General features: G+C 41.5%; 1 pseudogene; it reads left to right on the top strand.

The window, feature by feature from the left end:
• Nucleotides 1-2,643: 2,643 nt before the first annotated feature.
• Nucleotides 2,644-7,611, top strand: LOC130046089 (UDP-GalNAc:beta-1,3-N-acetylgalactosaminyltransferase 1-like; annotated as a pseudogene).
• The last annotated feature ends 4,618 nt before the right edge of the window (nt 7,612-12,229 follow it).

Below are 12,229 nucleotides of genomic sequence, written 5' to 3'. Positions count from 1 at the left end.
ATTAATAATATTGTTAAACATTATACTAAGTATTTAGATATCTCCTTTGGTCATGTTTTAAGATAAAAGGGTATACCACCGTATGTTTTAAGATAAAAGGGTATACCACCGTATGGGGTACGGTGCTGCCAGCAGGTCAACGTGTACCTGCAGGGTGAGTGCATCAGCAACCTGATGGTGCCTTCAGACTTCCTAATACCCCAAGATTGCCGCTGTGCCTTTGGCCAGAACATGACAACTTGGGGCCAAGTTTACCAAGAAATTAAACAGCCAAAAGTTAGGCATATGGGAGCCACATCCACAAACCACCTCCAACTCGGCTATACAAGCTCATTCATTGGCCTTATTTCAGAGACCCATAAACCATGAAAGAGACCAAAAGCCACAGTTAGGGCCAGCAGCACAGTGTGCTGTGGGCAAGTGGGCATGCCCTGCAGGGAATATGCCAATAATTTATTTCTCTGGAAAAGATGGAAACAAGGGGCATGATCCAGAAACACACACAAGAATCTCCAAACCAAGCAGCTCACTGCAGAGATGCCTCCGGTCTTTATGCCAGGCCGACTTCAACAGGGTGCCACAGATGGGGGCATGTGTCGTCACTGCTTTGGATCACGATACTTTTTGCTTTTGATTATGGTACTGAAGGGGTTGCATTTGGGAGCCTAATTTCCAACCCAGGTTAGTAGAAGTTTCTCAAATTCTTGTCAGCATCCTTGCTTTCAATAAAGCAACTCTTTAAAAGTTCCTGTCACTTTGTCCTTATGCTTCTAGATTGTAGCTACAACAGAAAAGGTTATGCCTGACTAGTGAGAAATAACAGTCATTGATTTTCCACTTTTGTAGTCCTTAATCACTTTGAATTTCATTTCCAGGTCAGTCACTCCATGTGGCCTCTTACTGGAAAACATTAACAGTGAATTTTGTAGACGCATGGACCGCGATGAACAAAAAATGAGATTAAATCAAGCCCCAGGGGAAATGACACTCTCAAGATATTCAGTAAGAACAGGATGTATGGAGCTGCTGGCCATGTAAAATGTTGCGTTACAATGACTATGACATCATTAAACAAGTAGAATTTGGGGCCCACTATCATATATAAGTGTATGGACTAAAAAAGGCTGGACATAAAAGGCCTATCTGAAGCCTGATTCTACACACACACACACACACACACACACACACACACACACCACACACCACACACTCCACATACATACAAACATATTCACTCCTATGAACATTCTTATTCCACTGCTCTCCTCATAAACAGAAAAAGAAAGTCACTCTCACTCAAAAAATTCTCTTTTCAAAAATATGTTTAAATGCTACCCGATTTGTTCTCACAAATAGAAAAATAGGCAGGTGAATAAAGCTGAAGCCCAGTGGGGCAGAGTGGGTAGTTTAGGAGCTTAGGACAGCTACTTTGCAACAGAATGTCACAGTTCAATCCCTGGTGCCAACATATGTGTCTAGAGTTATTCTAGCAGCTCTGCTGCCTGTGATTGTGGCAGCACAAATGACTTCCAACTGGGGCCGGAGCAACAGCACAGCAGGTAGGACATTCGCCTTGCATGCAGCTAACCCAGGTTTGACCCCTGGCATCCCACATGGTCCCCTGAGCATCACCAGGAATAATACCTGAGTGCAGAGCTAGGAGTAACCCCTAAGCATCTCCAGGTGTTAGCCAAAAAGACAAAAAATATTACTTCCTTCCAGCTGCATGACAACCAAATATAAGGAATGGGGTGCAACCCACATTGAGCACCCCTAAAAGATATGTGAGCCCCAGTGCCAGGAAGCAGAGCTTCTGGGGAGCACCTGTGTGAGCACTGTAGCCACATGCCTCCCAGCAAGCACTAGAATATACTAGAACAACCCAACTACAGAGTGCAGCCCCCAGCCAGCACCACAGCTAACACAACATATAGGAGCGTGTGTGCCCTGGTCATCGCAGTGACAACTACAGCAGGAAAGGAAGTAGGTGGAAACAGAGAGACCGCTGAAGAAACCGGCCTGGATAAGAATAGGGGAAAACTAACTACACTCCTCCACTCTTGCTGAATAATCCGCTGGACCCAATTTCAGCATGGGTCTGGGTGAGGCTTCTCTTCACCACAGCAATTCTCAAATATCGTCAGAGTGAAAATTCAACTCAGTTCCATTAAATCATTCTCTTTTTTTGTTTTTTGTTTTTTGTTTGTTTGTTTGTTTTTTGTTTTGGAACCACACCTGGCAGTGCTAAGGTGTTACTCTTGGCTCTGCACTGAGGAATCACTTCTGACAAGCTCAGCGAACTATAGGAGATGCCAAGGATAGAACCCAGGTCAGCTGCATGCAAGACAAGTGTCCTATCTGATGTAGTATTTCTCCAACCCAGTTCCATTCTATTCTCATGTCATCAATCCACCTATAGACTCAGAATCCATAGATCAGGTGTTCAGTCTTCCAACACTGCCTTCCACTTTAGTACATAATGCCATCTCCTACTTGACATTTAAAGTGATGGCAAAGATCCAGAAAGCACACCTGGATAGTCACAACACCATTTTCACTAAAGCACAGAGTATGCCAAACAACAAAGAATCTTCAACTAGTGATTTCTTCTCACCTGATAGTCTACATTCTTGTATGCACTAGATGGCAGAATTTGAAACCAATCCGAGAATTTGTTTTTTAGTAGAAATTTCAAACATAACTCTGGGCTGCTACTTAGGACTAAATTTTCAGCTGGTAAAGCTGAAAGGTCTTCTTTATGTAGATTTAATACAAATACAAGATATTTTTAGACACCTGTAACAACTTAACCTTGAAAATATGTGTAACTTTTGAGGACTAGAGCAATAGTACAGTGGGTAGGGAATTTGCCTTACATGCAGCTGACCCAAGCATATGGTTCCCCAATCAGCATCAACAATAATTCCTGCGTGCAGAACCAGAAGTAAACACTGCAACAGCAGATGTAGCCCAAAAATCAAAAAATTAAAAAGAAAGGAAATTTTTAAAATATGGCTTTTTTCAGATGGGCATTTGAGTTCTGTTCCAAAGTCAAAGATTTCATGAGAACAGACAATGCTGTTTTCAACAATGCTGGAAATTTTGTGAAAGCAGCTTTTAAATTTAAACCACTCAGAAAAGTTTTTCACAGATTATACTCTACCTGATAATTATTCCTCTAGAGGATTCTACCCAAACCCCATACTTCCTAGCAGGAGTTTTTCTTCAAAATGCTCCCTCCTTACTGCAATGAGTTGGGTTATGTAATGTTCAGAAATTTGGTGCCAAGAGTCTGCGAAATGATGAGTCACTGAAACCCCATCAAATTTGGAGATGTTTATATTGGCATCTGTTTGAATTTAATGAAAGTGGACATTCATATTTCAAAAGACACAAACCTTTTCTTCATATAGAGGATTCATTTAGATGTCTGCCAGTTCATGTATATGACTAAAACTCACTGCTTTTTGCCTTCCAAGGAAATTGTCATATTTTGGCAGGTTATGCCCAGGGGAACTATATACCACTATAAATCTGACATTCTACAAAAAGCCTGGAGAAGAATAAGATACTATGTGGAAAATGTTGAAGTTGGTACTATAAAACTTCCAAGGCAGGGAGACCAGAGAAATAGCACAGAGGGTAAGGCACTTTCTATCCTCACAGTCAACCCTGGTTCAATCCCCAGATCTCCATATGGTCCCCTGAGCCCTACTAAGTGTGATCCATGGGAGCAGAGGCAGGAATAAGATCTGAGCAACAGCAAGTGTGACCCAAAAACAAAAAAATTATTTCTGAGAGAAACTTATAGGAAGATTACCATACTGAAATAAAACTCACAAAAAACCAATAGCCTAGAAATAGTTCACTTTGGATTTATTTTGATGCCAAGAGTGATTCCTGACCATAGAGCCAGAACTTAACCCTGAGCACTGCTGGGTGTACAGAGCCAGGAGTAAGCCCTGAGCACTGCCAGGTGTGGCCCAAAAACCCAACCCTCCCCCCCTCCCAGCTCCACAAAAAGTAACCATCCCTACGTTTCTCAAAAATTTAGAAATTGAGCTCCCATTTGACCCAGCAATACCACTTCTGGTAATAACCCCAGAGATGCAAAAAAGTATAGAAGAAATGACATCTGCATTTGTATGTTCATTGCTGCACTGTTTACAATAGCCAAAATCTGGAAAAAACTCAAGTACCCAAGAACAGATGACTGGTTAAAGAAACTTTGGTACATCTAAACAGTGGAATACGATGCAGCTGTTAGAAAAGATGAAGTCATGAAATTTGCATATAAGTGGATCAACATGGAAAGTATCATGTTAAGTGAAATAAGTCAGAAAGAGAGGGACAGACATAAAAAGATTGCACTCATCTGTGGAATATAAAGTAACAGTATGGGAGATTTACACCCAAGAATAGAAGAAATAAACACCAGGAAGTTTTCTCCTCAGCTTGGAAGCTGGCCCCACATGCTGGGGGGAAAGGCAGCTGAGATAGAGAAGGGAACACCAAGTAAAGGGTGTTTGGAGGACCCGCTCAGGATGGGAGATGCGTGCTGAAAGTAGACTATAGACTGAACACGATGGCAACTCAATACATCTATTGCAAACCCAACACTCAAAAGCAGAGAGAAAAAAGGGAATGCCCTGCCACAGAGGCGGGATGGGGTGGGAGAGAAGGGGTGGGGGTGGTGGGAGGGATACTGGGATCATTGGTGGTGGAGAATGGGCACTGGTGGAGGGATGGGTACTCGATCATTGTGTGACTGAAACGCAAACATGAAAGTTTGTAGGTCTGTAACTGTACCTCACGGTGAGTCACTAATAAAAAATGAAAAAAAAATAACCAACCCTGGCACAACATATGGTGCCCTGAGCACCACCAGGAGTGATCCCTCAGCAGAGAGCCAAGAGTAAGCCTTGAGCACTGCCGAGTGTGGTCCAAAAAAAAAACCAAAAAAAGCTGTTGCAGTATTTCATAATTATTCATTCCTATGTAATATAGCTTAAAATATCTTGGGTCTGTGAAGGCTTGGTTCAATACTGTACAAACAAAATAGTGAATAACCCCTGACATTTGAGTTTTTTCCAATTACTTTACTGATATTGTTATTATTGATAACAATATGTAATGTAAAGTTATGTAAAGTTATTCTTCACTGTTTATCAGAAATGTCTTGAAACTTTGATAAATAATTCACTGAGCTAATATAGAGAAGAGTTCAAACAAGAAGATGGGGGTGGGGAGGAGAAGTATTCCCTTCTATTCAAAGCACAATGACGTGCCCAGTTTATTATGGTGCTTCTCACCAAATGGCTGTAAAACAGGGGCTCCTGATTTTGTAACTCCACTGCCACCATGATGCCTGTGGAAAAAACTTGTGATAAATGGATGAGGGAAGAAAAGAATGAAACTGTCTGGAAAGAAAGATGGCGGCCGCACGGGAGCCTTGTGGACAGCAGGTTTGAGCCGGGGGTGGGGGCGGCAGGGACCTCATGGGAAAGGGGGCGTTCCAGTCCATCCTCCACACCCTACCGAGGTCACCAGTTGCCCCCCACGAGCGGCTCTCTGGCACGGCCATGGCCCCAGAAGCACAAGGACTTAATGCAGAACCCAGCAGCTTGGAGCAGAAAAGTGAATGGACTATATGTTAAACCGCGCCAGCATGCCTGCCTGGAGGGGAAAGGGTGTTGCCCCATTCGCCCTCTCCTCTCTGGAAAGAAAGATGGCGGCCACACGGGAGCCTTGTGGACAGCAGGTTTGAGCCGGGGGTGGGGGCGGCAGGGACCTTCACGCCCTACCGAGGTCACCAGTTGCCCCCCACGAGCAGCTCTCCGGCACGGCCACGACTCCAGAGCACAGAAACCAATCTCTTAACTATCTAACTTTTAATAGAAATACTTCCAGGGTTAATAAGTAAAATAGCAGAAATCCAAAACCATCATTTAATTCTTAAAACCCAGCTGTAGAAAGCAAATCATTTCACAACGCTTTTTCAGCATGTCTGATTTGGGGGGGGGGGGGTCATAAACTCTAAATAATAATGGTGCATCTTTTATCGAAACAATGAATCTAGTCAAAGTAGACAGAGTGTTAACTAGAACTCATCTGCCTCACAGGAATTGGGAGGGGTGGGAGGTGGGGTTCTATTGGGGTTCGCGGTTAAAAATAAGTATTGGTAAAGGGAAATGTGTTTGATATTTACATGACTGAGACCTAAACCTGAAAACTCTGTAACTTTTCCCACAGTGATTCAATAAATAAATTCTAAAAAAGAAAAGAAAAGAATGAAACCTAGAGCTCACCCTGGGCTGCCCCATACTAGAGAAGATGAAATCATGGATGCTGTGGATTTTGAGCAGTTTCTCTAGGAGCAAAGTAAGGATAAGAAAAGCTGGTCATCTCAGTAGGAGGTAGCAGGGATGAGCACTGAAAGAAGCAAAATCAAGATTATCGCATGCCAGGTACCTTTTTCCAAAAGTACTGGGTTTAGGGCGGGAGGTTAGGGCCACGCTTGGCTATGCTCAGTATTTACTCCCAGCTCTGTACTCAAGGGTCATTCCTGGAAGTGCTGGTGATTGAATGCATGGGGTCTGCTGAAAGCAAAACACTTTAACCTCTCTTTATAGTGTCTCCATCTTCAAAAGGTATTTGAAATATCCCACCAAAAAAAATTGAAGAAGAATAACCTATGTGACTAGTAATAGCAAAGAAAGTTAAGTGCTTTATTACTCTCAGATTAATCAAAATGAAAAAGAGGAAGGTGAGCATTAAAGCTCATTTACCTGGACAGGTGAGACAGTACAGGAGTTAAGGTGCTTGCTTGTACACAGTTCACATGTATTTGATTCACAGCTCTGCATATGATCCCCCAAGTACCATGAAGAAAGACCCCTAAGCACATAACCAGGAGTAAGCCCTGAGCAGCACTGGGTTTGGCCCAACTACCACCCCCCAAAGAAAACCTAAAGCTTACTTATTATGTATGATTTCTTGGGAATATATATCATATATTATATATAATAGCACTGCACTGTTGTAGCACTGTCGTCCCGTTATTCATCAATTTGCTGGAGCGGGCATCAGTAACATCTCCATTGTGAGACTTGTTGTTACTGTTTTTGGCATATCGAATATGCCACGGATAGCTTTCCAGGCTTTGCTGTGCGGGTGGGATACTCGCAGCAGCTCGCCAGACTCTCCGAGAGGGGCAGAGGAATCGAAACCAGGTTGGCTGCATGCAAGGCAAACGCCCTACCCGCTGTGCTATCACTCCAGCCCATATTATATATAATATTAGATACATCTATAGAGAGAGAGAGGGAGAAAGTTGTAAATATATATCAGAGGCTCCCATGACCCTCTCCCCAGATTTAAATAATTTACTGGAGTAGCTCAGAGAACTCAAGAAATCCTTTTACAATCCACATCGCTATTTCCTATGAATCATATTATTCTGGAATAGCCAGTAGGAAGAGATGCATAGGACAAGATATAGGAAAAGAATACAAGGATTCTTTGTTCTATAGGTGTACCATTCTTCCCAATTATCATGAGTTCATCAAATCAGAAGATTTCATGAGCCCATTAGTTTTAATGGAGGCTTGATTGCACAGGCATGACTAATTAACTCATTGTCCACTGGTGATTGATTCAACCTCCAGGCTCTCTCCACTACCCCGAGATCAGAGGGTAAGATTGTAAATCCAAATCTCAAACCCCATGGTTGAGTTTCCTGGAAAACAGGAAACCCATCCTTTGGCACTTCCAAAAGTCACTTCATTCACGCGACAAAAAAAAAAAAAAAAAAAAAAACCCTCTACCATGCTTAACATTTAAGAAATTCCCAAGGTTTGGGGCTTCCCTAGCCCCATCAAAAACTGGGGAGAGAAAATGAACAGCCACTTCTCCAAAGAGATTATATGGGAAGCCAACAAGCAGAGGGAAAAATGTTCATCATCACCTTATTATCAGGGAAATGCAAATCAAGACAACAGTGAGATATCACCTTACAACAGTGAGACTGTCTATATCAACATGAAAAAACCCTGGAAAAAAACAGGGTTTGTTGTTTCCAACGAAAGGTGGGGGCCATCTGGTTCAGTCCCAAGGAAAACAGTATGAAATTTCTCAAAAAATACATAAATAAATAAAAACAGCTTCCATATGACCCAGAAATTCCATGTCTTGGCATCTACCCCCGGAATATAAAATCATTAACTCAGAAAGATATAGAAACACTTATGCTTTCTGAATAACTAAATATAATAATAAGAGTAAGAAAGAATCCAAATATACAACAACATATGAATAGATAAAGAAGTTGTGTAAGACTAGAGCAATAGAACAGAAGGTACAGTGTTTGCCTTGCACATGGCCAATGCAGGTTTAATCCCTAGTAGCCCACATGGTCCCCTGAGCACCGCCAAAAGTGGCCTTGAGCACAAAATTAAGAGTAAGCCCTAAGCACACCTGAGTGTGACCCAACACCCCCCAATAATAAAGAGGCATATGAAAATCTAAAAATAATAGATGTGGGTATATATAAACAATGAAATATTTACCAACATAAGATGAAATCTTATAATTTTCTATGTTAACAAAAGTATTGGCACTTATGTTTTATATTAATACAATATAAAGTATTATCTAAAATATAACAAAAATCAAAAGTTAAAAATAAAAATTCCCGGGCTGGAGTGATAGCTCAGTGGGTAGGACGTTTGCCTTGTACACCGCTGACCTGGATTCAATTACCAGCATCCCATATGGTCCCCTGAGCACCGCCAGGAGTAACTCCTGAGTGCATGAGCCAGGAGTAACCCCTGTGCATTGCCGGGTGTGATCCCCCTCCCAAAATAAATAAATAAATAAATAAATACATTCCAAAGGTTTGTGAATTTGTGAGTAAGAACTGTAGACAAGAGCCCATTAACATGCAAACAATATTCTCGGTAAGCTAATCAGATGACTGAGCTAAGTACGAATTCTAAGCTGGAAGACAGTGAGTGAGAATATAGGTAAAGAGCCACAGAGCTAGTGCTGGGATTAAGGCACATGTGGCTCAATTCAGCTCCATCCCAACACCACACCTTCTCCTGAGCATCCCCAGGAGGGCCTTGAGGTCCCAAGATACTGATTCCCCAGCACTACAGAGTTCTTGCATTGAGCCACCAGCCCAGGACCCTGGGCCTCCTGAACATCGCTTGGGTGTCCCCCACCCACAAACATTTTATCAAACAGTTATCAGAGAAGATTTCTATGAAGTATTTATATAAAATCAATTGATTAGTGAAGTGTTCTCTCAAAAGCCCCCTAAATAGATGCCAAAGCTTAAGTCCCCAGTTTAGAGACCTGGCAGACTGCAGCCCTCCTTGCTAAGATGATCAACTGTGCTCAGGATGCTCTAGAGGCGCCAGTATTGCTCCATCCTACCCCACATCTCCTAGAATATTTGGCCCAGTCACCCCTGATTTATCAACTAGATGCAGCAAGACATACATTTTATGTTGCTTCCACCCAGGTTCCTAGAACTGGCTACACTACTCCTTCCCAGGATAGGCTAAAATTATTTCATGTACAATCTATTATCCCTATGTGATTGACTCAGAACATGTCACCATTGATCCTAATTACTATGTCTTTCTTCTCCTTTTTATTGACTTAGAATATTTTACATATAGTTTACTTTCTCCCCAAATTGGGTCCACGTCTCCTGTTCATCCACTCCCAGGACTAACTAATCTCTAAAAAGCCACCTTTTGCATAAAGTAGCCCTGAAGACTGCCAGAGAGGGGTCCAGAGACATAGTTCTGTGGGTAGGGCGCTTGCCTTGCATGCAACTGACCTGGATTCAATCCTCAGTATCCCTTATGCTTCTCCAAGCACCACCAAGAGTGATTCCTGAGTGTTGAACCAGGACAAGACCTGGGTGTGGCCAAAAGACAAAACAAAACGATGCCAGACATAACTCTTTCTTTGGAGGCCTCCAGTGTCCTATATCTCTTTAATAAACTTGTGTTGCTCTTGCTTAACCATTTCACTCTTGGTAAATTATTTTACTACCCTACAGCTTGGATTCACCAAGGCCTAGATTCAAGCACCAACACTTCAATCAGATATACTTATGTCCAGAAATATTAACAATCTTTGTTTTTGTTTTTTGTGCTTTTTTTGAGGCCACACCCAGTGATGCTCAGGGCTTACTCCTGGTAAGGCAAGCATCCTAAGTGCTGTACAACAATCTATTTTGGGCCCAGGCCCAACAATCTATTTTTTTAAAAAACACATTTGATAGAATATAAGAAAGTGAATATTGACCAAGATTCTGTGGACCATAAATTACTTATCTGTCTCTTTAAAGTTTCTGGAAATATTGATTTTTACAAGATGATTTTTTGAAATACTAGCTCCATAAAGCATTATTTTTTAAAAAATATCAAGATGCACTGAGGTAGAACTTGATATATTAAAATTAGTTTTCCTTATAAAATGTATTTGCTGCTTCCTCTCCAAGACAATAAGAAGCTTGGTGGCCGCTATGTTTCTGTTTTCCCTCTTTTGATGGTTTCTGAGTTTCCTAGAATCCTTAAATTATTCTCTCTGAAATATGATCTTTTTGGTTGAATGGAATTTTTTCTCAGAAAAAAATGGTAGTTGAAGATGTCTATTTGGATACAGAATAAAATATTCATCAAAAGTCGCCTCCCCAAATCCCAACATCTATTTATGAAAACTTGCTATCAAATATCTTACAGTGCCAAAAAGTAGTTTCCAGGAAATAGCAAAAATAACTGATTTACACTGATTTTCATTCCCCTTCCAATATTTGTTGTTTATATAGCAATGACCACTGAAGTTTTCTTCCTTCTCATACTACTTATGTCAGAAATATAAAGTATTCTAGATGATAATTCACTACAGAGGACAGTTAGGGTATAGTCTGCAAAATTTGTTAGCGAAAACTCCAGAAAGTCTCCATGCAACATCATTTTTACAAATGAAGAAAATATAGGGTTGATGCAAGACGTGTTTTGTAAAACGGACTGACTCAACATCTTTAAAGCTGCAAGCCAAACTTACAGCTCACTATTAGGGGGCAAAATTTATGCCATAGAATCATGTGGCTTCTCTGCTGGTGAGTAAACAAAGCCACCTGCTTTTACCTTCCCAGTAATAACAAGTCTTATTCAAATAAACTAGCTTTATTTAAAGCTTTGAGACTCTTGGAAGTTCTCCCCTTGGTATTTTATTTATTTTTTGTCTTTTGGGTACAGGCAATGCTCCGGGGTTACTCCCAGCTTTGCACTTAGGAATTACTCCTTACTATGCTCTGGGGGGGGGGGACTATATGGGATGCTAGGGATGGAACCCAGGTTGGCTATGTGCAAGGCAAATGCAGTACTCACTATACTATGGCCCCATTTGCATGCGTGTGCATGTATACACACACACACACACACACACACACACACACACACACACATACTTTTTTTTGCATTAAAAACTCTTACTTCATCACCATAAAAGGGGCAAACTGATTATCTGCCAGAGTCCTCTGTGGAACTTGTACTCATTAGATAAAGACTTTCATCACTTCTTCAACATCTGAGTGCTTCTTAGGTTTTCTGTTTCAGGCCTGGGAGACAGTACAGAAGTGAAGGCACTTGCTTTGCATGTGCCCCACCTAGATTTGATCCTTGACACTGCAGATGGTCCCCCAAGCACCACCAGGGGGTCACTTCTGAGCACAGAGACAGGAAAGGGTTCAACACACAATCACCTATGGCCCCCAAATCAAAACTAAGTAAATGAATCAAGTTCTTAGTTCATAAACTTGACAAACATTTCTATATAACATCTACTTTGTGCTAAGCACCATTCCAAATACTTCATGTGTATTAACATATAGGAGAGCAAAAACTGACATCCTATGTCTCTTTGGCATAAGGATTAGTTGGAGATGGTTATTTTGGAGAAAAATTACATGTAGGAGAGGCTTTGAAAACTGGGTGGAAGTTGCCTTTGGGTAAAAGGCATTTAGTAAAGGAAAAACTGTTTGATGGAGTGGGGGTTGAAGATAAAATATAATTCACTGTTAGCAAAGCCAGAGGCAGTGATTCATCTGTGTGCCAGTCTCACCCTGTTTATTGTGCCTTTCTTGGTAGCCTCCCCCCAACTGACTGTCTCTTCTCTCCCTCAACATGCTTTGTCTTCAGTTGGTCTT

Source organism: Sorex fumeus, unplaced genomic scaffold (genome assembly GCF_029834395.1).
Source record: "Sorex fumeus unplaced genomic scaffold, SorFum_2.1 ptg000131l, whole genome shotgun sequence".
NCBI classification, from domain to species: domain Eukaryota; kingdom Metazoa; phylum Chordata; class Mammalia; order Eulipotyphla; family Soricidae; genus Sorex; species Sorex fumeus.
Note: the sequence above shows the minus strand (reverse complement) of the source record. Positions and strands in the feature narration are given on the sequence as shown.